Source organism: Geotrypetes seraphini, chromosome 11, assembly GCF_902459505.1.
Source record: "Geotrypetes seraphini chromosome 11, aGeoSer1.1, whole genome shotgun sequence".
Lineage (NCBI taxonomy): Eukaryota > Metazoa > Chordata > Amphibia > Gymnophiona > Dermophiidae > Geotrypetes > Geotrypetes seraphini.
In genome coordinates this window covers 137370428-137395675 of record NC_047094.1, presented here as the reverse complement: position 1 = coordinate 137395675, position 25248 = coordinate 137370428, and the positions used below count along the sequence as shown (strand labels likewise).

Here is a 25248-nt window from a genome sequence, read left to right as displayed (position 1 = left end):
TTGCACACAGTATTCCAAATGAGGTCTCACCATGGTTCTGTATAATGGCATTATGACTTCAGGCTTCCGGCTGATGAAACTCTTGCGGATGCAACCTAACAACTGTCTTGCCTTAGATGAAGCCTTCTCCACATGATTAGCAGTTTTCATGTCTGCGCTGATGATCACTCCCAAGTCTCGTTCTGTTGAAGTTCTAGCTAAATTCTCACCATTCAAGGTGTAAGTTCTGCACGGATTTCTGCTGCCGAGGTGCATGATCTTGCATTTCTTAGCATTGAAGCCCAACTGCCAGGTCGAGGACCAAAGCTCCAACAAATGTAGGTCCTGTGTCATACTATCGGGTGAATTGCCGTCTCTCACTATATTGCATAGTTTGGCATCGTCAGCGAATAACGTTATCTTACCTTAGTTAGGTCCCCCATGAACATGTTGAAAAGGAGCGGGCCCAAGACTGAGCCCTGCGGTACTCCACTGGTCATCTCCGATGTTTTAGAGAGGGTACCGTTAACTACCACCCTCTGAAGTCTGCCACTCAGCCAGTCATTGACCCATGTAGTTAGTGTTTCTCCCAGCCCCATTGATTTCATCTTGCTCAACAGCCTGCGATGCGGGACACTATCGAAAGCTTTGCTGAAGTCTAGGTATACGACGTCCACGGATTCTCCCAAGTCTAGCTGTTTTGTTACCCAGTCAAAGAAGCTGATGAGATTGGATTGGCAGGACCTACTCTTGGTGAATCCATGTTGACTGGGATCCCGTAGATTCTCCTTATCCAAGATTGCGTCTAATTTACGTTTGATTAGTGTTTCCATGAGTTTGCATACTATTGATGTGAGACTCACCGGCCTATAGTTTGCAGCCTCTGCCCTGCAACCCTTTTTGTGCAGTGGAACGAAGTTAGCTGTTTTCCAGTCTATGGGGACTCTCCCCGAACTTAGGGAGAGATTGAAGAGTCCTGATAGCGGTTCTGCCAGGACATCACACAGCTCAATGAGCACCCTGGGGTGTAGATTGTCCGGTCCCATGGCTTTGTTCACCTTGAGTCTTGCCAGTTCGTAGTAGACGTCGCCAGGTGTGAACTCGAAATTCTGAAACAGGTCTTCCACGCTGGGCCTTGCCTGCAACTGCGAACCGTGCCCTGGTGCCTCGCAGGTGAAGACCGAGCAGAAGTATTCATTCAGCAGTTCTGCTTTAACGGAATCTGATTCTGCGCAGTTTCCATCTGGTTTTCTAAGGCGTACTATCCCATCTGTGTTCTTTTTCCTATCACTAATATACCTGAGGAAGGATTTGTCCCCTTTCCTCATATTCTTTGCCAGAGTCTCTTCCACTTGAAGTTTGGCCTCCCTGACTGCCGTTTTGACTGCTGCAGACCTCGCCCTATGTTCTAGTTTAGCTTCCCTAGTCTCCGTTTATTTGTAGGAAATAAATGCTTTTTTCTTCTCCTTGACGAGGTGCGAGATTTCTGCGAAGTACCATTGGGGTTTGTTGTTTCTCCGCCATTTGTGTACTGATTTAATGTAGAGGCTTGTTGCTTCATGTATGGTAGATTTCAGGGATGACCACATAGCTTCCACATCATCAGTCGTAGCTTGGTTCTGCAGTGTCCGGTGGACGAAATTTCCCATGCGTTCGAAGTCAGACAAAAGTTAAACTGAACCGTCAAGAAACCAGACTCTGCATACAATGTAACACCACAAAAACAATGACACATGTCCCCTAATACTGTGCAAAATATAAGGACAGTAGATGTAAATTTGAAAAAACTGATACATAACAATCGCCACTTTACAAATTAACAAATAAAAATAAAACAAATAAGAAAATACCATTTGATTGGACTAATCCATTTTTCAATTAGCTTTTAGAGGCCAAATCTTTCTTCAGAACAGTACAGTATTCTGCTGTTATGGTATCCTGTCCTGACCTGAGGAAAGGGGTTTAGTCCCCGAAATTGTCTTATTTCCATTTCCTATTTATAAACTTTTCTCAATACAGTTACAATACTACTTGATTCTAAGTAAAGTAACAAAAAAAATCTTTCTACCTTTTGTCGTTTCTGCTTTAATCATCTCTTTGCTGTCTTCTTTCTATACAGCGTTTGTCCTCTCTCCCTTCCATGCAACATCTGCCCTGTCTTTGCCCCTTCCACCCAGCTTCTACCCTCTCTCTCTACCCCTTCCATCTACTGCCCACACTCTCTCTGCCCCTTCCATCTACTGTCCACCCTCTCTCTCTTCCCTCTTTCTATGTCCCTTCAATAAACTGTATATCCTGTGTCCCTTCTCTCCTTTGCATGATTCATTTCAGATTCACACCCCACTCCATTTTTCTGTCTCCACCCGCTCCCCTATGCTTTGCCATCTCTCTCTTTCTCTTCTCCTTTCCTTCCTTCCCACTTCACACCATGGTCTGGTATCTCTATCTCCTTCCCTTCCCTCCCCCCACGCCATGACATCTCTTCCTCCCCTTCCATGGGCTGGTATCTCCTTTCTCAGTGGAGGACTTAGAATCTACAGTTTAAGGGACTTTCCTAAGGAGCAGCAGTGGGATCTGAACCCTGCTTCTTGGTTTGAGTCAGATGCACAAAGCCTCCCTTGCTGGTAACCAGTCTAAATGCAACGTTCCCAGCATGGGAGGCTTTGTGCATCTGACCCAAATCAAGAAGCAGGGTTCAGATCCCACTGCTGCTCCTTAGGAAAGTCCCTTAAACTTTAGATTCTAAGTCCTCTGCTGAGAAAGGGAGCTGGCATGACTTCTTCCCCCTCTGCCCTCTTTCCAGCTCGATGCACGTGTGCTTTCCATCCTCCTGCCGCCTCTCCTCACCGTACTCGCTGGGCTCCAGGTCTGGGTAGAAAGTGAAGTGGGCCACCGCCCGCCTCTGTGGCTCCGGTCCAAGCTACAGCCTTTCCCGCAACAGGACCCTTGCCGCTCTCCGGTACAGCAGGACCTGGGCCGCCGCCATTGTTGCTGTTGCTGAAAGGAGACAGAAGCACATTGTAGGACTGGAGGCGGAACCCGCAGGAAGCCTCGCTTTTGGATGGCGGCGACCAAAGAGAGACCAATCCGGGAGCCAAGGGAAGGTGGGAGACTGAGGTGCGAGGGGGAAGTGCGCAACAGCAGAGATTGGGAATTGGGCGTATTACACCAGGTCCAATTCCGTTTTGCGGTGGGGAGGGGATCTCACCTACTGCTAATCAACTTTGGGCTCCAGGTAGCCGCCAGAGGGAGCACCCGTGGACACCCCTGTTTACTGCCGCCGCTGCTGGTTAAGGAAAGTAGCAGTGGCAGAATAGGGAAGGTGGCTGGCTGTGCACCCTCTTGGGGGCGTGCACCCAGGGCGGACCGCCCCCCCCCCTTTGGTACGCCACTGCTCACATCCACGTGCGCCATTCTTATTATCCTGAGTTAGCATCTGTTGAAAACTAAATTATGATGTAGGTGAGTGGAATGAAAAGGACTAGGGGGCATGTGATGAAGCTATTAAGTAGTAGATTTAAAACAAACTGGAGATAAACTCTGGCATTTGTTGCTGGAGAATGTGATGAAATCAGCTTAGCAGAGTTTAAAAAAGGTTTGGATAATTTCCTAAAAGAGAAGTCCATAGGCCATTATTGAGATGGCTTGGGGAAATCCACTGCTTATTTCTAGGATAAGCAGCATAAAATCTGTTTTACAACTTGAGTTCTATCTAAGTACTTGGTTGGCCACGGTTGGAAACAGGATACTGGGCTTGATCTTCCGTCAGTCTCAATATGGCAGTTTTTATATTCTTATGTTAACTGACACAAATTGACCCTAATTTGCAGTTACACTCTATAATGTTAGTCCCTAAATTCTATAGCATGTAACCGTGGTGCTCCAGGCTGTGGTAAAAACCTCTACTGCAGCTTAGTAAAAGGAGGAGAGCCATTTTTAAAAAAGTAAATATCTACTGTACTAGTCTTTAAGCCCGTTACATTAACGGGTGCTAGAATAGATGTGTGTGTCTGTCTTTCTCTCTCTCTCAGCTGTTTTCTTTCTGTCTCTCTCTTTTCTAGGCTGTCCACCACCACCCCTTCTCTGTTCCCCATGTCCAGCAGTAGCTCTTCTCACTTCCTTTTACTTCCCTCCCCTGTCCAGCAGCACCTCTTCCCTGCTCACTCCTGTCCAGCAGTAGGCCTTCTCCCTTCCTTTTACCTCCCCCCTATCCAGCAGCACCTTTTCCCTGCACCTGTCTCTCTCCCTGGCCCCCTGTCTTTCTTTCTGTATGTCTCTCTGTTGCTCTCCCTGGCTCCCTGCCTGCCTGTATTTTTCTGTTGTGCCATGCCTGACTATCTCTCCGTGGCCCCCTTTTGTCTTCCCCTCCAGAGCAAAGCATGAATGCTGTCTGCCCCCCAGCACACCCCTCCCCCAAAGCAGCCCCCTTTCCCTCTTCCTTCCCTGAGCATTTGAGGATGTTTACCAGCAAGGGACACTTCACAGCACCCACACGACACTCTCCAGCCATTCCTCTTGAAACCGCCACCGCCTGCATGCGCAAGCAGCCGTCGCAAGCCGCTGCGCGCGCCTCAAGCCACTGTGCACCGTAAATAGAATACGGCCACGGAAGGACACAGCATGCTGTCAAGGATCACAAAATCCTAAGTGCGCATGCGTGCCTAGGGTTTTATTATAGAAGATATCACAAAAGTAAGGTTATGAAGATAACAGTGGCAACTTTAGTCCATATTGGGAGTGTGTTCACTACATTCATTAGAGGCTAAATAAGGAAAATAATTAATAAAGAAACAGCAGGAACCTGTCACCAAATTATTTCTGTCCCTACAGACATTTGGCTAATAACTATCAGACCTTCTATCCAGAAAGTGATATAACTGAGAAAGAAATCATATGTAACCTTATTTAAATTCATAATGCATTTACAGGAAGATCTTAGTTGAAAAGTACAAAGATAAGCAAAACCTGAAACCAAATTAAGGTTGGAATCCAGCAGGAGTCAAGTATGACACCATGGTGTCTGCTGCTGTAGGGCCTGAAAAAGAAAACAGCTGTTCAGCGAGTGATTTGCATTAGATCAGAAGTCAGAGCATGCATTTGGTCCTGAAAATTTGTAATACATTTATATGAGGGATTCCCAAACCAGTCAAGTTTTCAGGCTATCCACAGTGAACATGCATGAGATTACTCTGCATATATTGGGTATTCGGTGTATGGTATATCTCGTTTGTATTGTAAAGCTGGGAGGAAAACTCCTCAGTCCATAGAAGTATAAAGGTTGTTACCCACAGGGGAAATATCATGGGGTGGTTAGACAAAATTTCATCCCTAGGGGCAGGGGAAAGCAATAGAACATAAGAGCCATAGTGGATCAGACCAATGGTCCATCAAGCCCAATACCCTACTTCCAGAATCCAAAATAGTGGCGAGATTCCATGCTTCTGATCCCAAAGAAGGAATTCTGGGATAGGCGAGGTTCTGTAGGAGGAAGCCCTGAGAATAGGTTGGGATGGGCTTCCAATCAGAAAGCAGATGACTCATTTGCAGAAGGCTACACATTTTAAAGATACTGGGTTTGTTTTTAAGTTAATCTCCTCCCCTTATTGGCTCCTATGTGGGTCCCAAGGGATCCTGGCCAAGAGGAGGGGGGCGGCTGCTGGTAGGAGACTCCTTGAGTGTCTGTGTGGTCTATATGTGGTCTCCCTCTCTCTAAATCTCAGTTTCACTTCCCCTAGCTCTTGTGGGCAAATGTGTTTATAAAAAAAAGGTAGAAGCATTTCAGAGACATGTCTGATGGAAGCAGGACTGCCTGTGGGAACTCCAGGGCTTGGCAGACCAGGGCATATGAGGGCCAGGGTAAGTCACAACAGCTCAGCTTGGCAGGGAGAGAGGAGAAGCCGTAGCAGTTTGGCACATTGCATACTAGAGCACAGCAGGTGCCCAAGTGCCTGTGGGTCAATGAGAATCAGCATAGTTGCTGTCTCTTTCTACCTTGCCTGTGATACAAAGATTATGGGGCAGTTAGTGGTCTCAGATGGAGCAATCTTTGCAGGGGCTGGGAACTGGAAGTATTAGGGGAGCCTGTGGCTGCCACTGAGGCTTGTTCCCACCAGACAACAAAGGTACGATAAAAGGGGTAATGGGATTTGATATACCTCCTTTCTATGGGACAATTGAATTGAAATGTGTCCGTTTTGAGAATTTACATCTGCTTTCTATATATTGCACTGTACGGGAGGAAATGCGAGAGGGTGTTTTATGCAATTAATCATGTGATTAAAAATTTTAATTGCGATCAATTGTGCGATTAAAGATTTTAATCGATGAACAGCCCTACCAATAATACAACTACTTATATTCCACAAATACCAATAATCTGGTTCATTGTGAATTATATTAAGAATAAATAGGCAATTTCTGAGATGTGTCAAAAACTCAAAACACTGAAAAGTTTTAAGCTTTTAACATTTTATTTTTTAAACAGAGGCTGATTTTATTCCAATATAGGTTCTCTTATTTAGAGGAGCAACTTTACTTTTTGTATAACTCAAATCTTTGTATGCCCCTCCTTCTGAAGGACCATATAAAATGTGGATACACGGATCAAACAGATACCCCCCAAATTCTATAAATAGTGCCTAAAGGTGTGTGTGCATACATCAGTGCATATAGGCCAATATTTGTGCACAACGTAATTTAATATGCCATATTGTCACCAATAATTGGCAATCAAGAGCTTATAACATAAAAATTGACTTCTAGACCGCATAACCGTGCAGATCTATGCGGTTTACAAAAGATTACATCTACTTACAACCGAGCAATCATCTTGGAATTTAATTACCCAAAAATCTAGAGAATAAGGGCCTCTTCTACTAAACCACGCTAGTGGTTTTAGCGCAGGGAGCCGCGTTGAATGGCCTACGCCGCTCCCCACGCTCATAAGAACTCTATGAGCATTGGGAGCAGCACGACCCATTCAGCGCGGCTCCCCACACTAAAACCGCTAGCGCGGTTTAGTAGAGGAGGGGGGTAAGTTTTCGAACATTTTCTAAATTCCAGATATGAGAAAGACATGAGATAGTTGGTTGAATTCTGTGTCCCAACTGGTGGCCTGATATATAGGTGTGATTTTATAAAAGTTGCGCACCAGCTGCAGTGCGCAATGCTGAAAAGGGGGCGGATCATGGACATTGTGTGGAATATCCAAAGTTCTAGGTGAAGGAATTGGAAAAGCAAGAATTATTTACTATGGGATCAGTTTTTAAAGGATTTAAGTACCTGACGTTAAGAGTTAGGTTCATAAGTTTGCCTCTTTGAAAATATGTTGCGTGCCTACAATTATGCTCAAGATGTCAGTAAGCTCCTAAATTTAGGAGACTAAAAGTGAATGCCAATGGGGGTAGATTTAGGATAGGGAAAAAAAGTAAGAGCTGGTTTTGAGAAAGGTTTGGACAATTTCCTGGAGGAAAAGTCCATAGTCTATTATTGAGAAAGACATGGGGAAAAGCCACTGCTTGCCCTGGATCGGTAGCATGGAATCATGGGTCAGACCAGTGGTCCATCGTGCCCAGCAGTCCACTCCCGCGGTGGCCCCTAGGTCAAAGACCAGTGCCCTAACAGACCAACCCTACCTGCGTACGTTCCAGTTCAGCAGGAACTTGTCTAACTTTGTCTTGAATCCCTGGAGGGTGTTTTCCCCTATAGCAGCCTCCGGAAGAACGTTCCTGTTTTCTACTACTCTCTAGGTGAAGAAGAACTTCCTTATGTTCATACGGAATCTATCCCCTTTCAACTTTAGAGAGTGCCCTCTCGTTCTCTCTACCTTGGAGAGGGTGACCAACCTGTCTTTATCTACTAAGTCTATTCCCTTCATTATCTTGAACGTTTCAATCATGTCCCCTCTCAGTCTCCTCTTTTCAAGGGAGAAGAGGCCCAGTTTCTCTAACCTCTCGCAATTCTTATGTTCTTATGTTTATAGAATATGTGCCGATGTGCGCATAACTTAGGAGCAGGCAAATGAGTGCACCTAAAAGTAATCAGGCATAAGTGGCCCTAAGTGTGATTCTACAAGTTACACGTAACTTTTATAGAGTCACACTTCGTGCTACATTAGTTGATGCCAATTTTTTAGGCATGATATATAGCATTGGGCCCCTACAGTTTTAATTTTACAAGCACGATGTCCAATTGTGTTTTGGCAGGATTTTTCTGAAAGGGATGGCGTTGGGGTGGCCATGATTGTTTGTTTGTTTGTATATAATTACTGAAATCTCAGGGGCAAGTCTAGTACTTCAAAAAGTTCTTAAAGAGGGCATTGTAAGCACGAACACTTTCCTGTGGCACCTGATGCCTAAACAGAGAAAAATGTCAAGCTGGTTCCAGCCTTAGTAAACTGAGTGGCTGATAACTCAAAAATTGAAGCGTTAAACCACTGAAGTATGATGGCAATTCTTTATGGCGATCCTAACTGTCTATATTCTAAGTTGTGAGATATAAAATCCCAATGTTCTGGTACCAAAATTTGGGGACCATACTAGTGGTTATGCTGTACTATTTGCCTCAGGACTCAGAAGAATAAAATGGCTCTGTGGCAGATAGCACCTGCTAATGCCATTAGGGCATGCTAACTATTAGTAAATGACCCCAAGTAACCCTACTGTGATCACATGTCTGGATATCTGACTGTGGAAATGAATAGGTTTAAAATAATTATTTGGTCAAGAATTTTGCCTAGCAGGTTCTAAAGTTTTTACATATGCAGATAATAATTATATTATTAGAGGTCCTGAGGGATTCCGAAAAAAATTAATTGGTTGGTGCAAGATTAAAAAAATGCAGGTTGAAAAAGGGGCAATCGCATTTAAACTCAAGTTGAATAAAGTTGGGGGAAGGGAAATGTAATATGTAATATTGAAATCACATCATATGTATTATTGTATTAATAATTAAGATGAGGATGGGAGTAAATGATTGTTTAATGTAATAATTGTATAGTTATTAGTGCGTTTTATGCAGTATTTATGATTTACCAATTGTATTGCACTATCAAAGTTTGAAAATCAATAAAGATTTAAACAAACAAAAAATGTTGAATAAAGATAAAACCAAATTTCTTTTGGTTGGTTCTTCACTACCTATTCTTAAATTAAGGGCTCCTTTTATGAAGGTGCGTTAGCGGTTTAACGCACGTAATAGCGCACACTAAACCGCTAGCCGCTACCGCCTCCTCTTGAGCAGACGGTAGTTTTTCGGCTAGCGCGGGGGTTAGCGCGTGATTAAAAGTCACGCGCACTAAAGCCGCTAACGCGGCTTCGTAAAAGGAGCCCTAAATATTGGAATTTTGAAATTTAACTTGGGCATTACAAAAAAAGAGATCAGACGACTACAGATCGTCCAAAATACCGCTATTAAGATCATTAGCGGGGCAAAGAAATATGATCACGTCTCCCCTCTCCTAATCAACGCCCATTGGTTGCCAATCGAACATAGGATTAACTATAAAATTTCACTTTTAACATTTACAACCAGACTGAATAACCAACCTGATTTTATTAATAGCCTTTTAATCACGTATGTTACGTCAAAATCCCTCCGCGCAACTTCTCAAAATCTTTTAGTTATACCTTCTTTAAAATCAATTAATACTTTACGCACCAACAATTTTGCTGTTACTGCTCCTTCTATCTGGAATTTTGCCTATATATCTTTGTAACGAATCAGACATAAAACAATTTAAAACAGGATTAAAGACATTTTTATTCCGAGACGCTTTTGGTTAAAATGCCCTTTTAAGGGCCAAGTTTATAATTAAATCTTAATTTTTATTAATAATTTTTTACCTAATCTATTGTTTTAGCCATTTATGTTCTGCCTATCCTATATCAATTGTAGTTCTTCCCCATCTGTCCCTTTGTTGCCGTATGTCTGTGCAAGTCACTTGTTTTCCCTGTTTTAATATACGTCTCAATATAACTGTTTAACTTGTTTTTATGTAATTTTATCATGTTAACCGCTTACAAATTAGATTAAGCGGTCAAACAAATATTTTAATAAACTTGAAACTTGATTACTCTAAATTCAGATTTGAGTTTGACAGAATAGTTTAACACACTGGTAAAGAACATTTTTCATAAATTGTTTTTACCTTTTTGACACAACTAAACTATTGTAATGTTCTATATGTAGGTTGTGTGGACAAAGAAAAATATTACAGACATTAGAAAAGACAGCGGCTTGTATGATCTGTAGACGGGTATGACGCTAATTTTTTTAAGTTTTGGAAGAAATTAAATACATTGTTTTAGAAATTTTTACAAAATGAAGAATATAAGAACAGCCATACTAGGTCAGACCAGTGGTCCATCTAGACCAGGTTCTTGTTTCTAACAGTTGCCAATCCAGTTCACAAGTACCTGGCAGAAACCCAAATAGCGGCAGCATTCCATGCTACCGATCTAGGAAAATCAGTGGCTTCCCCCAAGTAGTTAGAATTATCAATTTTTGTCTGTATGTTATTTCCTAGTATTGCTTTAGATTCTTGTTTGTAAACTACATAAAACGATATTGCACTGTATTGTAAATGGAAATGCATTTTCCCCTTCTTCATATGATGAGAGCATCATCCCTAAATAGGGTTCTGCTGTCACTGGGCCAGTTATTGCTATTGCAGCTGTTCCAGATCAACAAATGAGCATTATGCCTGAGCTGCCTATGTGTAGGTTTGTGACTGGATACTTCCAGTGCTGTCTTCCACCTGTCCTTGTTGCTATTTACCCATTACCACATCCATCACTAACCTACTCTGCCTGCTAAGATTCAGTTTAACAACCAGGGCAGTGTTAACATAGAAAAATGAAGCAGATAAAGAGCGTAAAGGGAATGGAACTCCTCTTGTATGAGGAAAGACTAAAATGGTTAGGGGCTCTTCAGTTTGGAAAAGAGATGGCTGAGTGCAGATCTGATTGAAGTCTACAAAATCATGAGTGGAGTAGAACTGGTACAAGAGCGTCTGACGTCACTTCCGGATAGCAACTAACGTCAGACGCTCTTTAATGATTTAAAGCCTCGTAATATGGCTTTGAGCTGCTCCTTGACCCTTTAAGTTGTTTGGGTCTTTGTAAGGAGCAGACTCTTCACTATATCAGTTCGGATATCTTTGCAGCGCCGGGGGTGTTAACAGTGCTGCCTCTGGCGCTTTCCTGATGAAGCTCCTGTTTAATGAATAGGAGCGAAACGGAGATCTTCCGTCGCTGTTGAGAAGAAAATTGATATATGATACTTTCAGCCAAAGAACATGAAAGCTAAGTAATTTCTATTAAAACGGAAGAGCGATATATTAGTATTTCAGCTGTGCTAAATATGGAAAATAGCACAAAAAAGCATAAAAAAATAAAATATATATAAAAATATAAAAACAACTATAAATTACTGGTACAGAGAGCATAAATGGGACCGATGATAGCTCCCCGAATAAGCCACTAGCTTTGTAATACACATCGGGCTTCTGGCTGGGAGCACTTGAGACCCCTGGTTTCTCTCTGAAATACCTGTTCATGTGTTTATATATTTGTGTGATAGCCTATTCTTATAAGATTTTAGTGTGATTCACAAATTCTGGAAAGTGGGTTTACAATATGTTTGATGTGAGGCGCTTAAAGTTTTTTCTGGTGTTAGCCATGCCTACTTCAACCTTAGGCATTCTAAGGCTTCCCCATAAATGCAATTTAGGTGCTGGTTTTGTAGGCGCCTATATTTTGTTTTTAAACAGCTTTGCCTAACATAAAGTGCTGTTTTGCCTCCATCTCCTCCATTCTGTGGTGGCCCCTAGGCAAACAAGTATTGTGGGCCTTCTGCGGTAATAGAAAAGTATTTTAAGTTTTCCAAAACATGTTGTTAGTACAAGAATGACACGGACAAATTTGTCCCTGCCCCATTCCTGCAAGCTCTATCCTCATCTGCACAAGCCTCAAACCCTTTAAAATCATAAGTGTTGGGAAGTATTGTAATGGCTACAGTAATGCAGCAAATTAAAAGCCAAGTCTCCTCCAGCCTAGAAATCGAATGGGACTGGGAACACCCTATAATTTGATCTGATTTGACACTCTCGCTATTTTCCCAATATTTCGTCAGCTCTACTATGGGGTTTCTCGACCAGCGGACGACTTGCGCTAATCAGTCCTAGACGGGCTCCCGTAAGCGCGGAAGCGGAAGTGGCGTGCGGAGGGCGGCGTGACGCGTCTTCCCGGAACTGGTTCGCCAGGCGCTCGCGATTGGAAGGCGTCTCCTCCCTGACGCACGAAGGGCTCCGCCCCTCACGCGCTCAACAGTCTGCGGGAGAGTCGCTCGGGGAGAGAGAGGGAGGGCGCGTGCGCTCGCTCGGTGACCTCTGGGAGCCGGAGACCCGCGGCGGCGAGAGACGGAGCCGAGGGGGAGGTGCCGTCGGGAGAAGAGCCTGCGAGCTCCGGGCCGGCCCCCCTCCCCGGGGCAAAGAAACCGGAAGCCCAGCTTGGGCTGCCCCACAGACCGGCCTGCGCGCCTTCCCCTCCCCCTCCCGTCATGTAAGTGCATTGCGCGTTAGTCGTGGACGGGCTCTGAACTTCTGTTAACCCTTAACGACCAGCAGGAAGAATTTTATGGCGAAAGTTAAAGTCTTGTCTGCAGACCATTGAAGTGCATTTGCCTAGTACATTGATTCTTCTGCATAATAAAAGCAAAGCGAAGAACATAAGAAGTTGCCTCCACTGGGTCAGACCAGAGGTCCATCGCGCCCAGCGGCCCATCAGGCCTATGACCTGTGAAGTGGTCCCTGACTATTCCTATAACCTACCTCTACTTCTATCTGTACCCCTCAATCCCCTCATCCTTTAGGAACCTATCCAGACCCTCCTTGAACCCCTGTAGCGTGCTCTGGCCTATCACAGCCTCCGGGAGCGCGTTCCATGTGTCCACCACCCTCTGGGTAAAAAAGAACTTCCTAGCATTTGTTCTAAACCTGTCCCCTTTCAATTTCTCCGAGTGCCCCCTTGTACTTGTGGTTCCCCACAGTCTGAAGAATCTGTCCCGGTCTACCTTCTCTATGCCCCTCAGGATTTTGAAAGCTTCTATCATGTCTCCTCTAAGCCTCCGCTTTTCCAGGGAGAATAGCCCCAGTATTTCCAACCTGTCAGCGTATGAAAAGTTTTCCATACCTTTTATCAGTTTAGTCGCTCTTCTCTGAACTCCCTCAAGTACTGCCATGTCCTTCTTGAGGTATGGCGACCAGTACTGGACACAGTACTCCAGATGTGGGCGCACCACATAAGAAGCTTCTTATGTTATCTATCTGTCCTCTCCCCTCCCAGCGCTATACTGTATAGCCATGTGCCTCTAAAACGTTCTTTCTACCCCTGTACCCCAAACACTGCGTGTACTACTGTGAGCTCCTGGGTAGGACAGGATATAAAACACTGCTTGGAATCTTGCTACACCTTGGGTTTTGGCCAGGTACTAGTGACCTGGATTGGCCACTGTGAGAATGGGCTACTTGGTCTGACCCAGTAAGGCTATTCTTATGTTCTTATCTTGATAAAAATGGTAGCAGGGTGTGCTGTCTTATTATCAGGGCTCTGGAGTCGTACATACAACTTTTGACAACTACTTTATTATGGTATCTCCACTTTGACTCCATCATACTGTCAAACCTTGATTTGCGAGCATAATTCGTTTTGAAAACATGCTTGTAATCCAAAACACTCGTATATCAAAGCGAATTTCCCCATAAGAAATAACGGAAACTCCACAACCCAAAACCTTTAATACAAAATACTGTATGTACTCGTATTGCAAGACTTTGCTTGTTTAGAACAGTCACTACTGCACTCCTGCAGTGTCAGAGAGAGAATCATCGGCTCAGTTGTGATGATGTGACCTTTGTATACTGTATGTATTTGTATTGCAAGACCTTACTTGTTAAGTTAAAATTTAATAAAATGTTTTGCTTGTCTTGCAAAACACTTGCATACCAAGTTACTTGCAATCCAAGGTATACTGTACTACATGCAAGGTGTGGCTTCCTGGGATTTTGGTTTAATTTATGTTTATACTTTGTGGTCAGCTGTTATGGATTTGGCATTTGTGTTCTGTGCGTGTGACCAAGGTGTTCTGTTAGCATGATTTTTCTATGCAGCATTTTGTAGTAATTTCCCTTCCTCCTTTTTATAAAACTATAGCTTGTTTTTTTAGCACTGGCTGCGGCAGTAACAGCTCCAGCGCTCGTAGGAATTCTATGAGCATTGGAGCTGTTACCACCACGGCCGGTGCTAAAAAAAACATGTTACGGTTTTGTAAAAGGGGGGGTTAGCTTGTTCAGTTGTCTCTATAGGGAGGGGAGGGAATATTTTTGAGAGGGGGAGGGGAGACAGGGGTTTTCTATATTTGTGATTTATAAAATGACAGTTGTACAGAATATTTCTTTTTATACTTTAATAAAATTATTTCAATATAAAATAAAGGGGAAAGTGTGGCACAGTGGTTAGATCTACAGCTTGTGTGTGTTTATATCTGGTGAGATATTTGGTTTGATTCTTGTTACTTGTTGTTCTTTGGTTTTCTTCTTCTTTGTATTATACATTGCATGGGACAGGCTTAACATCCTGGATTAGCATTCCAAAAATATATACAACTAAATGAAATTATCCTTTTTCCTATAAGACTAAAGAATCACAGTTTAAATAAAGCTGAAAAAATGGTGCACCTGCATTTAATTGAAAACTAGTGCAACACTTGGATCTTTCCAGATATATAGCTTGGCTACAGTGCCTTCAGTTTCATACTTTGAATTTGTACATAGGCAGAGTAGGCTATTATTTAAGTCATGAAATTTCAAATGTCATCTGGTCAGTCCAATGCTGAAATAAGCCCTGCTGGCATATTCAGAAGAGCCACAGGTTCTCTTAGTATTAAGAAGTCCATGCAGAGAAAGGGACCAAGACCAGTAAGCAAGCATCAGCTAACCCGTTTAGCCACCTTAAGGTCATCGCATACTATTGCACCGAAGTTCTACTCCTCTTTCGTGCACAAAAGTTCTTCATCCACTAAACTGTACCTACCATTCCCTTGGGTTTCTGTAGCCCAAATGCATGACCTTGTATTTCTTAGCATTAAATCTTAGCTGCCAAATTTCAGACCATTCCTGAAGCTTAGCTAGGTCCTTCCTCATGTTTTCCACACCATCAGTGAGTGGTGTCTTCTACACTAATGCAGATTTTGGTATCATCTGTAAAGAGGCAAATCTTGGCCAACAGCCCTTCAGCAATATCGCTTACAAAGATGTTAAAAAAGAACAGGCCCAAGAGCCGAACCTTCAGGACACCACTGATAACATTCCTTTCTTCAGATCTACATTGACCTCTGTCACCTTCCACTCAACCAGTTCCTGACCCAGTCCGTCACTTTGGGGTCCATATTCCGCAGAATAGTACTTGGTCTCTTTAACGAAGTCTCTCGACAAAGTATTCAAAGGCAAGGAAATAACACTCCAAATGAAGACCAGACTTGTTCACGCATTCATTTTCTCAGTGGTCAATTATGGATGTGAAAGCTAGACACTACAGAAACAAGACACAAAGAAGACTTGTTTGAGCTTTGGTGTTGGGGAAGGATTTTAGGCATGCCATGGACCGCCAGAAGAACTAACAGATCGATTCTGGAAGAGATCAAACTGGCTCTGTCACTAGAAGCTCAAAATGTTGAAGTTATGACTGGCTTATTTTGGTCATACTGTCAGAAGAGAGCGATCATTGGAGAAGGACATCATGTTTGGAAAGATTGAAGGAAGCAGATGAAGAGGGTAACCTGCAATCAGAAGCTGGACACGTTGAAAACAACCATGGATATGATGCTGGAGGACCTTGCCGGATTAGCATAAAACAGATTTCTTTTTAGATCTGTAATTCATCAATTCACTAGAACTCGAGCATGAGTTGATGGTACCTAAGAAGAAGAAGGTATTTAAACATCTCTATCGAATCTCCCCTCTTCCGCCTTTCCTGAAGTGTGTTTGCTATTTTCTTTCATATCCCTTCTAGAATTCTCCTTTTTGGTAGGATTAATGCGGTGGCCTTTAAAAAGCCTTGGATAGTAGTTTTACTCCTTAGCAAGCATAATGTGCCAGCGATTTTCATTTAGATAAACAGCCATAACAAAATGGCTTTGAAACTACAGAGTGCTTTATTGGACAAACTATTGTCAAATTACTTTCCCTCCCTTTTACAAAACCGTAGCAGTAACAGCTCCTACACTGATAGAATTCCTATGCTTGTCTGGGTGGTTGTATCCTTACGCACACAGACACTCATAACATTGATAGACTCTTGCGTATGTGATATACATGTTATCTATTCTAGTGTATACTTATGAAGGGAATTTTTGAATCTCTCGTGGTACACAGTTTGAGAGATGCTGTTCTAGTGCATTCCAAATCTCATTCTGGAGTCACCAGAGAGTTTGACCACATTCCTGTGGGAATCCTTCCATCCCCTCAGGAATCCTGCGGAACTTCCATACCCGCGGGATTCCTGAAAGCCCCATTCCTGTGCAGCTCTGTATTGTGCCTGTGCAATCTGCTGCCAGCCATCACACTCCTTGGTAAACATTATATATTGATATAACATTTAAAACAATTGATCAAAATCTCAAGGAAACACTTGCCCCTAGGATAGAAGTTCACATAGTAGGTAAGCACTTCTCTACCTTGTAAGTTTTCACACCCTTGTACACTTTTCAACGTCTGTATTTTAAAAACTACAATTCAAAATGCTTTTAAGGTAGGAGATTTTACACTGATCTACATACGTCTGCATATGTCTCTAATTGTTCTTTCATGCTGAAAATGAAATTAAAAAGAAAAGACTGTATAATCTTGGTTGCATAATTAAGTCTTCACCCCCCCTCCCCCGACTTAGTGGAGGTTCCTTGTTGCAGCAATGTCAGACGCGAGTCTCTTAAGACAAGTGTTTACCATCTTTGCACAGCATTAAGGTGCTGTTTTTATCTACCTGTCTTGGCAGAATAGCTCATACTTTTTAAGTTGGCTGGGAACCATCATTGTACTGCATTTTTGAACAAGTCTTGCAACAGATATTCCACTGAAATCAGGTCTGAGCCACTTGAGGATTTGTTTTTTGTTAAGTCATTCCATTGTTACTTTTACTTAGAATTATTGTCCAGCTGAAAGATAACACCATTTTATAATTTCAGGTCCATGATAGACTAGAACAGATTTTACTCCATGATCTGTCTGTACTTTGCACCATCTATCTTTCCCTACAATATAATGATGCCTCCTCCCTTCTTGGCTCTAGGACTGGTGTTAGCACTGTGGCATGCTGTGTTCTACGCCACTCACATCATTTAGCACGTTCCACTTTTTGGGTTTAGGTCACAAACCCTTTCCTATGTGGATGTTGTGCTCTGCAGTGGTTAAAGCTACAGCCTCAGCACCCTGGGGATGTGGGTTCAAACCCATGCTGCTCCTTGTGACCCTGGGCAAGTCACTTAATCCCCCCATTGCCCCATTAGCTAGATTGTGAGCCCGCCGGGACAGACAGGGAAAAATGCTTGAGTACCTGAATAAATTCATGTAAACGGTTCTGAGCTCTCCTGGCAGAATGGTACAGAAAATTGAATAAATAAAAATAATCATTGCCAACGTCATTTAACACATTATTCAGCAGTGTCTTCCTCTATGGGTCATGTTATGGAGCAATCTTGATCCAAACAATGTTTTCTTCCTACTGCTGTTTCTCTGTCACCCAGTAAAATATTCTACCTGGCAGCACTTCAGAAAGACATTTCATGTTATATTGGCCAAATGTTTGCTTGCTCTACTTCCTTATTCAATTGAGAATATGATGATTTCTCTGGTGCACCTAGCTCCATCATCGGAGGAGAGAAGTGCAAGGGGTCTTTGCTTCTGCATGCTGCCCTGTAAAGGCCTTGAATTTAATTCCCAGGTCAAGCCCCAGGCTGGGGAATTCTGTGCGGTCTGTATATCCAGGAAGATTGAGTTAGTTTTCTATACCATTCTTCCAGGGGAGCTCAGAATGGTTTACATGGATTTATTCAGGTTACTTGAACATTTTTCCCTTTCCCGGCGGGTTCACAATCTATCTAATATACCTGGGGCAATGGGGGACTAAGTGGCAGTGGGTTTGAACCCCCAACCTCAGGGTGCTGAGGCTGTAGCTCTAACTCCTGTTCCACACTCAGATATAGTATGGTAGAAGATAGCATGGCATAGATTGTCTGACAGAGATGACAAAACATGGTATGGTGAGACATAGCATGGGAAACCTAGCATTACAAAGCACAGTTAACATAGTATGACATGACTTGGCAAAAATGGTCAATATAACACTAGAACCAAGACTTCTCAGAATAAATATCCATTGGATATTTATTCTAAGAAGTCTTGGTTCTAGTGTTATATTGTCATTGAGTTTGACCTCTCAGCCCTGCATTCTTTCAGAGCATTTTCTTCACCACCTACTATTTTTAAAAATGGTCAATATGCTTGACAAAATATAGCATGGAAGATATGGAGCGGCAAACATGGCATGAGAGATCGTAGCATGGCAGACATAGCATGGCAACCGTAATATGGTGTATAGTATAGTAGGACAAAGATGGCAACATTATGTCAGTGTGTAGAAGAAAATCGTATGAGAAAAATGTGGCTTGGTCAGACATGGGATGAAGCACATAGTGTTTCAGAAGCCAGATAGTGGAGGGTTGGGGCCCTTTGTCAGAAGGTTTGGGGAATTTGGGCTGGCGCACTCTCATAGAGGGTCAGGGGAAGAGGTGAGTTTTGATTGCCTTCCTGAAGTTCAGAAGACCTTCTGATGATCTTACGCAGGTAGGTAGTTTGTTCCAGAGGCGCGTGGTAGGCAGTGCGAGTTCTCAAGGTGGAGGGTGTGCGTAATCACTTTTCTTCTTGTGAGCGGGGCGGAGGTTTGGAGGCCATATATGCTGGAACCATGTCATGAGAGAGTTTGTAGCCATTACTTGTTAGTTTGTTAGTCATTGTGCAGCGACAGCGCGAGTTGCTGGGTTACAGGCTCAGATGGTCCCCTGAGAATGTGGCCCCTTGCCAAGGACTGTCATTTTAGTAACTAAGCTATTAAATTTATTTATTTAAAAAGTTTTTAAACCACCAAAAATCTCAGCGGTTTCCCTAGGTGGTTGCTCATGGATCCAGCTGAGCTGGAAACCCAAAGTAATGAGATGGAACTGCAGGGCTAAAAGGTTTGAATAGATGAATATCTATGCAGAAGAACAGGTTTCATTTAATTAAAGTACGCTTTTATTCCACGTTCAAGGTGAATTCCAAAAGTGCATATCAAGGATAGAATACATCTTTGTACGAGGCATCATCATTCATTGCAGCAATTTATTCCCTGTGATAACATGAGAGAACACCTTGAAGACAGCATGACCGAGTGCATAGAGTGTGACAGGATTGGCAACAAGTTGCCTAGCCAGTAGAATTATTTTAGGAAACTAGTTTGACTAGTCTGCCTGGTACTGTCATGTCTGAGACATTACTCATCAGTTAGTGGCTGTGTTTTTAATATAATATAATATTGGCATTGAAGTTGGAATGTATTTAGTAAATTAGATGCACCTTTCCATGACCTTGTGCTGCCTTTGGGTTTTGCCTTATGGTAGGCCTGTTCGGTATTGTTACAACTGAGGCCAGCTGAAATGAAGGTAGAAAAGTGAACAAGTTCTGGGCTTGCTTTGTGGCTCACCCCTCGTGCTGTTTTCTAATGATAGGCCTGGGCGTGCCGTAGATTCAAGCCCTGTTAAAGAGAGAGCAACAACTGCTGCCACCGTGGCTAAGCTGGACTGATGAGGTTTAGTGGAGTCGCCTTTTCATACTGTTTGGGAGGATGCAGGCAGTAAATAAGGGGAGAAAATGTAGAAAAGGGTTTCTTCAGATTTTGAAGCGGCAATTAACTTAGCATGACTTCATTTGAATATTTTTCCTTTAAATGAGAACATCAGAACCTATTTGCTTTTAGATCTGTTTGCCTAAAACTTTATTTGTTTATGATTTTTTCAAGAGCAATGAATGCATCCAACATATCAGCATAGAAGCAAAACTTAGGACAAACCCAGTCCAACAATTTCTACATGTTGTACAGTAGTTCTTCAGTACAAGGCAGATTCCAAACATGAGGACCTCTAAATTCCCCCCCCCCCCGACCATAGGTAGATAGATCATCATGGAGAGCAGTGGCTTAGTGCAGTCTTCCTAAGGATACAGTGGCACCTCTCCCCCCCCCACTCGCTCCCCACTCCTGCCCTTGCCGTGTGCGCCACTTACCTTCTTCCCCTGTACCTTTCTGATGCTCTCTCTGACATCACTTCCAGGACCCGCATCAAAGGGTGTATGGGGGAAGGGGGCCTGCATGTGGTGGGGGAGGGACACCCTCACCACGCCACTGATAGAGAGATAATCACATGTGTTTAGCATGACCTATAAGAGTGATCAGTCCTTCTATCATAATAAAACCCTTAGCGCACATGCGCACGTTAATCTCCGTGCCTCCTTGCGTTGTGCTTCCGTGCCACGCATGCGCAGTACAATAATTTGCCTGCCGCTGATCACCCGGGCCTGCCTCAGCTGATTTCCTGCCTTCTGCCCCGATCTCTGATGCCGGCTGACTTTCTGCCTTCTGCCTATGCTGCCAGGATGCCTCTTCTTCATGGTCAAATTTTTTTACTTTCATTATGAGTTTGATCGAAGCGTTTTGAATAAGTTGTAAATGTCTTAATTTCTTTAAGGGGGATCCCTGTAAACAAGGCATTACAGTAGTCAATTCTGGAAATGACCAATGAGTGAATTAATATGTTAAGAGATTTGGGTTCTAGCCATTTTGAAATTGAGCGAATTTGTTGTAGTCTAAAGAATGTGAATTTGACTACGCTACTAATGTGATCATGGAAAGATAGTTTCTGATTGAAAATGACCCGTAGTATTTTGATGAAAGTGAATTAATATGTTAAGAGATTTGGGTTCTAGCCATTTTGAAATTGAGCGAATTTGTTGTAGTCTAAAGTTCAAGTTCAATTTTATTTGATAAATCGCCTATAAAAATTTTCTAAGCGATGTACAGTTTAAAACACCTTATGAGTAGACAAACAGTTCTAAAACATATTTTAACAAGTTTTAAAAACATAGATAACAAACAGTATTAAAACTTAAAAGGTTACATGACTAACTAGATACACTAGGAAAAAGAGGGAAAAGTTACAATTATCTCGGTCTAAGAAAGAAGAAACAAAAAGGGTAAAAACACATAAGGAAGGGGCAAGAAAAAAAAAAATTAGATCATTAGTTAATAAAAGCGTCATTGAATAAAAAAGATTTTAAAAGTTTTTTAAACGAGATGAGGTCTTTTTCTTTTCTAATATAGAGTGGCAAAGCGTTCCAAGTTTGGGGAGCTAAAACAGAAAACATATCATTTCTCCTTGTACCCACTATTTTTAAAGAAGGGACTGATAATAGGTCTTGAGATAATGACCGAAGAGATCGGGGAGAATGATGAGGAATAATCATTCTTGATATGAATTGTGGTTCATTAAATAACAGAGCTTTAAAGACTAAGAATGCTATTTTAAAAGTGATTCGGTGATTAATAGGCAACCAATGGGATTTGATCAGTAGTGGAGTTACATGGTCGTATTTTTTTCTTTATGGACTAGTTTTATTGCAGTGTTTTGGATTATTTGAAGTCTCTTCTTTTCTTTTTGCGGTACATTGAACAGCAGAGAGTTACAGTAATCTAATTTTGAAATTATCATAGAATGAATAAGTATGTTGATAGATTTTGGTTCTAAAAATGAAGAAATGGATCGTATTAGACGGAGTTTGTAGAAGCAGGATTTAACGATTTGGCTGATGTGATTATGAAAATTTAGGTTAGTGTCAATAAAGAATGTGAATTTGACTACGCTACTAATGTGATCATGGAAAGATAGTTTCTGATTGAAAATGACCCGTAGTATTTTGATGAAAGTGGCTGCTTGAAGAGTGTTGCCTACCAAAGTAATAGGAGAGTCAAATTTGAGGTCTTCCTTCTAGTGTATATATATGAAGGGAATTTTTTTAATAAAGTACAATTCTAGAATCTCTCGTGGCACACCCGGAATCTCTTTGGGTCACACAGTTTGATAGACACTAATTTGAATTATAAAATCACATTCAAGAACAGAGAACCAAAATTTAAGCTAGGAAATGTAATACAAACAAACAAGAGGAAATAGTGTGGCTACCATTGGCTCAAAGCACTCTGTGCAGCCCTGGCCTGAGCCCCTAAAGGGGGAAAAAAACTATCTCTACCCTTTCTGACCCCACTTCACATTTTTTGGGGTGGTCTAAATGTGACTGGAGTTCCAGCACATACCCTCTGCACTCCATCCAGGGGTGGGGAATGAGAGCAGGAAAGAATTTCAGGATTTAGGAGGGGGAAATCCCATGCAAAACATTACCAATACACTTTTCAGAAATTTCAAATGTTTCGTGCAGAATTCCACCAGGAATAGTGGTTTGAAGTATGTGCATCAGCTTCAGGAAGTGGAGGAATTGAATGCTTTTGAGAATCGCATAAGAGTCTGACGTTCCTACCTTTTCATGGATAGATGAAATAACATGAAGATGCGGCTGACCCACTCTGCCAGGCTCACCATTGCGTTGTTTTGAAAAAGGAACCACTAATTGGACTATGATACTCAAGTCAACAAGATGACATTGGGTGGAGCAGCTTGCCTAATTTCTATGAAAGAAAGTGAATCTCTTCTGTAAGATAATGGAGGCTCTTCATTATTGGTCTGATTGTCACTTTTGTTTGGTTGATAATCAAGGCATCTGCAGAGCCAAACAGTATTATCAGTAATATTTTGTGACTTTTTTGTATGCTTGACCTGAGATCAGTCGCATGGAATGTTGCTACTATTTGGGTTTTCCAGGTACCTGTGACCTAGACTGGCCATTCTGGAATCAGGATACTGGGCTAGATGGACTATTGGTCTGACCTAGTATGGCTGATCTTGTGTTCAAATTAATTGTATTTTTGTTGAATGTGCAATGAAATTCTGTATCTGATTGACTTGGTTAAATAAAAAAATATGTTAGAAAATAAACAAAAAGGTAAACCACCACAACCCAAGTAGAATCCTGAGTTCCCAGTTTCCTTAAACCAGCAAGCATAATATTGGCCAAGTTAGACATTCCCAACTCTGTCTGTAGAAGCCATGATAAGACCCTTTGCCATTGAAGCCAGCATCACTTCTGACAGTGGACAGTTTAGCAACCCTCATCTATATATGTTCTTTTTTTAATTAACTTTTTTCAGAAATATTACCGACTGCACATGAAGAAACAAAGAAATAGCAAGGTACAGTATGGCCTAATGTAATTGATAGAGGCAATTAAATTATTTTTAATAATAATATATAGAATTTGCAAGCTCTTAGGCCACTATTGGAGAGAGAGCAAAATTACAAAACAAACAAAAATGGAAAATATTTAAAATATAATATTCTGCCCTTAGTCCGTGGGATCCTTTTACTAAGGTGCGCTAAAGAGCGCGTGCTAAATGTTAAGGCGTCCATTAAATTCTATGGGCACCTTAGCCGTTAGCACACTTAGTAAAAGGACCCCTGTATTATTAAGAGGTATCTTGCAGCAGAACAAAGCTACTTGTAGGTCTAAGGATATTTACCAAAATTGAATCTTTTTTCTTTTTAATAAAAGCTTTTAAATGTTCTGGACTCCAAAATATTTTCTCTTGCAACTTACTAAGACATTTGCAGGGAAAATGAAGAAAAAAAATTTGAGCCCACATGGCTCAACAAGGGGTCTTGGAGCCAAAAACCTTTATCCTTGTCTGTGTAATATTAAACTTCTGGAAAGATAGATGATTTAAGACCTTGAAAAACTGTTTCTCAATTTCAAAAATACAATTTTAATACTGTATATCATATTGGGCCTGAGCGAAAACAACAATTAAAGTTGACAATGTTACATCAAAATAAATGGAAGCCTTTAAAATTTGAGATAACAACTCGCATATCCAGTTCTTCTGAAGAAGCAGATGTTTTTAAAGAGGAATATAATATATCTTCTCAATAGGAGGGAATTATTCTAAAGATAAATTCAAAAATTAAGACATTTCCTTAACATTTCTGGAGCTGAGATTACAGAACTTTTTAGAGTCAGAAAACTATTTTTTCAGATTTTGATTTTTAGAACAAAGAATCCACCAGTGGAGGTGGTGGAGACAAAAAGTGGATCTGAATTCAAGAAAGCTTGGATACATTGGATCTCGAAGGCAGAGGAAGGGATAGTAGGTGACATGGTTAGGCAGACTTGATAGGCCATATAGTGTTTATCTGCCTTTATTTTTCTATGTTAAAATAATCAAATGTTGATTTATAGTACCTTGTAGGGCTTAAATAGCTGTACAAATTGCATCCAGAATAATCCAAAAAAAGTTTATTAATTCCCGAATCTAGGTGAAATATCATAGCTTTCTCTGGTGTTCCAGGATTTTGTCCTTTATCCCATTCCCTGAGTTGGATTCTGTTGTAACACCTTGAGCATCGGTCAAGAAGAGGAAATCCTCACCCATCCCTCTCGCATCATTTCTCCCCAACAGCTGCCAGTAGACACCAGTTGACTCTTGCCATAACCTTTAGAGATTGCCTCATTTGGACTCCATTGAATGGCAAATTGTTTGGCTTTGGTCAGGCGGACAGAAGAGGGCTCAGGTAAGTCCTAACTGTCCCCTTCTGTTTCTTTCCCAGACCAAAAGTAGCTCAAAGGAAGCTACAAATCGCATATCTGCTCACTTTGGTGCCATCTTGTTTTCACTAGAGAATGACATGGGGGAAAAATCTGTCCCCGTCACTGCACCGTCCCCGGCCCACCATCCTCTTCACCGCCCCGTCACCGTAACCCCATCCCTTTCACCGCCCCGTCACCGCCACTGCCATCCCATTCACCGCCCCGTCACCGTCCCCACTGCATCCATATAAGCCTTAGTACTGTAATATTTAGCTTATTCCTTTCTTATAAATCAAAGTTCCTGCTGCTGAACTAGAGAAAGAGATGTTCAGCTGGCAGGGCTTTGTTTATAAATTTTTATCAACACAACTAATATACTACTTTATCCTAATGCAAAAAATAAATAAATAAATAGAATTTTTTTTCTACCTTTGTTG

At 41.9% G+C, this 25248-nt stretch overlaps 1 protein-coding gene across 7 annotated transcripts in view; it reads left to right on the top strand.

Annotated features, from left to right (window-relative positions):
* Positions 1-12269: 12269 nt before the first annotated feature.
* Positions 12270-25248, top strand: part of ITCH (itchy E3 ubiquitin protein ligase) — a 92057-nt gene continuing 79078 nt past the window's right edge. For 3 of the 7 annotated variants that reach the window (XM_033914187.1, XM_033914180.1, XM_033914184.1), the window contains exon 1: positions 12270-12539. The gene's annotated coding sequence lies outside the window, so the exon portion shown is untranslated. Of the gene's footprint in view, positions 12540-23378; positions 23421-24683; positions 24796-25248 lie in introns of all 7 variants that reach the window. The other 4 variants (XM_033914186.1, XM_033914183.1, XM_033914185.1 and 1 more) reach the window with 2 other exon arrangements.